We start from the raw sequence: 6,619 nt of genomic DNA, 5'->3' as shown, positions 1-6,619 counted from the left end.
TAAATCTAATCTAAAATCATTTTTTTAAGGTCAGAACAAATATAAGTTGTAGAAGGCAGCAAACTACTATCACCTTCAAAACAAATGTGTTTGTATAGAAAAACCTGGAGACCTGAATTAAGTGCACCCTAAGGGCTCAAAAATCAGAAGGCAAATAAGTTCCTCCCCCCCCACCTGAAAAAATGCATTTAAAAAAAAATCTCTTGATTTTAAAGCCACGCTTATGATTTTTTTGGGGGGGACCTGACTTATGTTTTGAATGCCTGGGGTTAGCAGTGCTACTTGCAATATGACAAGACCCCACATACCCCACAGCAACCTGGACCTACATTCTGCAGCAGACTTGTGGTTTCTGCAGCACTCTGGTGTGGCAGAGTGGAAACTGTAGCAGCTTCATTTAAATTTTAAAATACGGAGGTTTTTATTGAATTAGATGTGAAGATGAATCATGCAATCGGTACAGTTGACCCTTGGGTATTTTATCTTGGTGTTACAATTTTGTTTTATGCTGTTCCACATTTTCAGTTTTTAAGTGCAGCAGATTTTTGTACTGACAACTCAACTACACGGCAGAGATTATCAGGGGCAAGCTGCAGGGTTTGATGGTTGGGTAGGGAAACAGCTAAGGCTTTTGGCACTTGGGAAGGGATAAAAGGTGATCCCAAATTGTAGGATAAGCACACCTGCTCGATGTTTCTGCTAAAATGTCCAGCAGCTAAATAGTTAACATTCTGACGTTTTTATGGTCCTATATGGGCTTTAGAGTTAACACCCTGTGAGCTGAATGGGGCAGTTCACACCTCAGAGCTAACGTTTCATGCTGTTTGCAGACTGTTGGGCACCTCTGCATTGATTTACATTCAATTTATATTCTGAAAGCTTTCTTCTCAGTTTAAGGGCTAAAATTTATTTATTTAAGTAAAGCTTAGATTCAGGAGCAAAATTCTGCAGGAAGGGGTGAATTTTGCAACAACATTTGCAGGGACTTTGCTGTGTGTTAGGCCATGTCTACATCTAAAATTTTGCAGCGCTGGTTGTTACAGCTGTATTAGTACAGCTGTATAGGGCCAGCGCTGCAGAGTGGCCACACTTACAGCAACCAGCGCTGCAAGTGGTGTTAGATGTGGCCACACTGCAGCGCTGTTGGGCGGCTTCAAGGGGGGTTCCGGGACGAGAGAGCAAACCGGGAAAGGAAACCAGCTTCCCCGCGGTTTGCTCTCTCGGTCCCGGAGCCAGCCAGCAAACCGCAGGGAAGGAGACCTGCTTGCTCAGGGTTCCGGGACCGAGAGAGCAAACCGGGAACGCCGCGGTTTGCTCTCTCGGTCCCGGAGCCAGCCAGCAAACCGCAGGGAAGGAGACCTGCTTGCTCGGGGTTCCGGGACCGAGAGAGCAAACCGGGAAAGGAAACCAGCTTCGCCGCGGTTTGCTCTCTCGGTCCCGGAACCCCGAGCAAGCAGGTCTCCTTCCCTGCGGTTTGCTGGGTGGCTCCGGGAACGCGAGAGCAAACCGCGGCGAAGCTGGTCTCCTTTCCCGGTTTGCTCTCTCGGTCCCGGAACCCCGAGCAAGCAGGTCTCCTTCCCTGCGGTTTGCTGGGTGGCTCCGGGACCGAGAGCAAACCGGGAAAGGAAACCAGCTTGATTACCAGAGGCTTCCTCCTTCCACGGAGGTCAAGAAAAGCGCTGGTAACTGTCTACATTGGATTACCAGCGCTGGATCACCAGCGCTGGATCCTCTACACCCGAGACAAAACGGGAGTACGGCCAGCGCTGCAAACAGGGAGTTGCAGCGCTGGTGGTGCCCTGCAGATGTGTACACCTTCAAAGTTGCAGCGCTGTAACTCCCTCACCAGCGCTGCAACTTTCTGATGTAGACAAGCCCTTAGTCTTCATTGGAGTACATGGAATGTCTCATGGGGAGGGAACATGTACTATGTGAGATGACAGGTAGGGTGCAGTTAGGCCATAAAGGCCCTTGAAAGTGAAGACAAGCAAACTTATGTTTGATTTGACAAAGAAGGGGGAGTCAATGGAACGATGCAAAAAGAGGGGTGTCATGATTGAAGTGACAGGCTATGAAAATAAACTTTGCAGCACCATTATGAATGGATATGAATGGGGCAAGATTGCATTTTTCAAGGCCAGAGAAAAAAATGTTGCAGTAATCAAGACATAACATGAAAGTGGACAAGAGTTTTAGCTGTGTGGATGAATAGGAAAGGCTGTATCTTGGAGATGTTATGGAGAAAGAACCATATGATTTAGACATAGTCTGGATGTGAGTACCTAGAGAGAGAGATCTGAGTTGAAGATGAAGCCCAGGTTATAGGCCAGAGAGAAACGCAGATTAGTGGTGTTCATAGAATGGTAAGAACATGAGAACAGTCATAGGGGGTCAGACCAAAGGTCCATCTAGCTCAGTATCCTGTCTTACGACAGTAACCAATGCCAGGTGCCCCAGAGGGAATGAACAGAACAGGTAAATCATCAAGTGATCCATCCCATTGCCCATTCCCAGCTTCTGGCAAACAGAGGGTAGGGACACCATCCTTGCCCATCCTGGCTAATAGCCATTGATGAACCTATCCTCCATGAACTTATCTAGTTCTTTTTTGAACTCTGTTATATAGTATTGGCCTTCACAACATTCTCTGGCAAGGAGTTCCATAGGCTGACTGTGCATTGTGTGAAAAAATGCTTAAGTTTGTTTGTTTTAAACCTGCTGCCTATTCATTTCATTTGGTGACCCCTAGTTCTTGTGTTATGAGAAGGAGTGAATAACACTTCCCTATTTACTTTCTTCACACCAGTCATGATTTTATAAACCTCTATTATATCCCTCCTTGGTGGTCTCTTTTCCAAGCTGAAAAGCTCAAGTCTTATAAATCTTTCCTCATATGGCAGCCATTCCATATCCCTAATCATTGTTGTTGCTCTTTTCTGTACCAATTCAAATACATGTTTTTTGAGATGGGGCGACCACATCTGCACGCATAGGCGTGTGCAGAACATTTCATTAGGATGTGCAGCCAGGGAATTTTTTTTTTAAAAGGTGAACATTTATTGAATACTAAATCATAAAGGACATTATTTTTATTCATAAAACAAACTAAAGTAACTTAAACTTAACTAAACTTTTTTTTTAAATTAACTAAACTTTACTTTAAAAATACAAAGTTAAAAAATGAGACACAAAATACCATATTTTTGCTGTAGTGATAACCAAGCGCATACAAAGATGCAGTCAATTTTCATCTTTATATTTAACCAGATAATGAGCTAACCCAAATTGACCAAAACAGATTAAGATTTCTTCATCTTCCTTTCCTAGAGAATGAGACTTTATGGACTTAAATTCCTCAATCACATCATTGTAATTAACTGACAAAGCCAGTTCTTGTTCAATGTACAAAATCATGAGTGAGTCGAGGCGCTGTTGGGACATTGTACTTCTTAGTTTGTTTTTTACATGTGCTAGTTTCGAAAAGGCTCTTTCATATGAACAGCTTGAAACAGGTAAGACTGCAAAGCATTGAATAGATTTCTAAAAAGCCTGGAACATGGAAAACCAATCGGATTCCCTTAGCCAATCAAGCCACTCTCTGGTGGTGTTCATAGTGCTACCTTTGGGAACAGATCCATCGTAACCCCAAAGCAATCCGACTTCAGCTTCCAACTCATCCAAGGACAATTTAAATTTGTTGGCAATGATTCTCATATCATTCCTGCCAATGTCTACGCTCAGCAGTTTTCCCATTGCAGTCACAATTTTACAAGTCTTCTGTTCAAATTGCTGGCCAGTGCCGGTAATCATTGAGTCTAGGAGTGGGTAAAATGAAGTTATTCTCTCCTGCTCCTCTTTTGTATTAAAGTGATGCTGTGACTCAAACGTGTCATCAATACGAGTGGACGTTTTTGCTTCTTAACTGAGGGAATTGATGTATCATTCTCTACACACATTTTCACAGTCATTGAAAATAGCTTGAAAATATTCTGGGCCACTTCTCATCGCAGCCAAAGAGTTACACAAGCTTTTCACTCCTGTCATTGCAGTAAGTTGAGATCTGGAACTTGAGGAGCCTTACTCACTTTTACCACCATCTGGAGAATAGGGGCATCATGTGAAAGGCAGAGATGAACTTGAATGAATTCAGTTCATGGATAAGGCCCCTGGCTTTTATTTTAGCATCAGCAAGGCGAGTTGTTTCGATTATCTCTTGTAAAGCTTGTAAAATGATGGAGTAGTTTTGTTTTACAGTAGTCACTGCTTCTGCTCTACATGCCCATCTTATGTTTGACAGTAACTTCAAAGTCTTCAACTGGGATCCTACTTCTTGTGAAATCTTCTTCATTACTGCATGTTGCACAGGACTCCCTTCCATGAGGGCTTAAAGAGTCTGAATAACACCAAAAAAATCAAAGACAGTTCTGTTTTGTTTACTTGAAGTGCGTGCATCTACTAGGACAAGGTTCAAACAATGTGCATAGCAGTGTACATAGAGCATTTCGCTGTTTCTTTCTTTACATTTCATTTGAACTCCCGCAGTACATGCAGACATAGTAGATGTGCCATCAAAACAGACAGCCATCACTGATGACCAGTCAATTTTAAGAATGCCAAGGACGTCATTTAACTGGTCAAAAATAGACTGAGCATCAGCTGTTAATAGTCTCTGAACAGACACAAAATGTTCAACTGCACTATGTTTTTCATTGTCTAAATACCACACCACAATGGACATCTGTTTATGTGTCCACAATCAGTAGTGTCGTCGGCGATTATTGAGACCATTTTTCCATTTAGTGAAGACACAATCTTTTGTTGCACAACGTTGTGCAAGGCCACAATTAAATCATTTTGGATGCGCTTACTCAGATAGGTAGCGTTTCGAGGAGATTGTTGCACATGCTTTGCCATTACAGGATGATATTTTTGGAGCATATTGACAAGATTTAGAAATAAACCTTTCTCAAAACTGTCAGCTTTTTCATTGTGACCCCTGAATGGTCTCCCACCTTTCACCAAACAGAACAATGTCAATCAGTCTCTCCATTACACTTCGGTTATGGCACCGTTCTTCTTCTTGTTTAGACAGATAAGCCTGCTTGCCCTCATCCAACAATACATCAGTAGGTTTCCCTTCATTAAAACGTGAGCATGAAGAACAGCTCAATACATGAGATATTGACAGTTGGTGGTTTTTGAAACATTTGTTAGCCCTATGCCAGTTCCTGAATCCCTTATCAACAAATGCTGGATCAGTGTGACCTTTGTTTGCTGCATCATTAGAGGAGAAGAAACGGCAGTAAAAGCAAAATGCTGCATCCTTTGATGGGCTATATTCTAACCAACTATACTTTTCATACCAATCGGACTGAAAAGTTCTTTGTTTAGTCCCTATTTTACTTGTAGGAAACATGCTCAATCTAGGCTGATAAGGACCTCTAGATACTCGAGACTGGGGTTCTAATCTATTTTTTGAAATATCACAGACCTGGCCATCTGATGGAATGTTTGATGGCTTTGAATAGGAACTACACTGACCTGAACTAAGAGACAAAGTCTGTTTCTGTTGGCCATTACTCAGTTTATTGCATGCACTGGAACTGGTGGCGGCACTATCTTCATGTAAATTCTTAACCGAGGAGTCCAAGGTATTTGCACTACTATCAGCACATTCATTATAATTCAGTTTGTCTGCTCCTTTTCTTATTTTAACAATGAACCGATCCATATTTTAAAATTTAAAGGGGGTCTCATGAGATTGAATTTAATCATAAAGCCACGGGTTTGTTATGCTATTTCAGTAGAGTACACACGACAAAGATTACAAACACTGTAGACACTGCACTGGGCACGCCTGATGCAGCCACTTATACAGGTCGAAGAATTTTCTAGAATAGTAGTCGGAGGGGGAGGGGAAGACCAATGGTAATGTGGCACCGCAGTAGTGGGGATGCATGCTGCGAGTGAATGTGGGCTTTCCATACATTTCTACAATATCTATATTACACAAGAAGATTTCACAATCAATAGTGTCAAATATGGCTGGCAGGTCAAGAAGGAGGAGGTGGGAACAGTTTGTTAGAAAGTTTGGTGAGAACAGTTTCAGTGGAGTGCAAGAGGCAGAAGATGGATTGGAAAGGGTCTAGGATGGAATTGGAGGACACGAACTCCAGAGAGCGAAGATGAAAGGGAGATGGGACAAAAGTTGGAGGGGTAAAATGGGGTCAGGGGTGGGTTATTTTAAGATATGATTAAAGCATACTTGTATTATGAGGAGAAAGAGCCAGAGGAGAGAGAGATTAAGAAGAGTAAGGGAGGGTATGACAGTGGTAGTGAAAGATATCAGGGAGATGGGATAGGGTCATAGAGAACAAGTGGAAGGACTAGAAGAGGAAAGCAGATGAAAAAATGTGTGTCTGTGACAGGGAAAGAGGAGGAGAGAGTTGAAGAAGGGAAAAAGAAGGCAAGCCAAGCAGAGGGAGAAGGTCACATCATATTTTGTCAATTTTCTTTTGGAAGAAATTGGTAAGACCAAGAAGTGGAAGCTTACTTCTGTTCAAAGTGGGTATAAAATGCTACCATCAATGTGAGTATAGAATTCTGATTTGATAATATT

This window comes from Gopherus evgoodei, chromosome 4, assembly GCF_007399415.2.
Source record: "Gopherus evgoodei ecotype Sinaloan lineage chromosome 4, rGopEvg1_v1.p, whole genome shotgun sequence".
Lineage (NCBI taxonomy): Eukaryota > Metazoa > Chordata > Testudines > Testudinidae > Gopherus > Gopherus evgoodei.
This window is presented reverse-complemented; position numbering follows the sequence as displayed.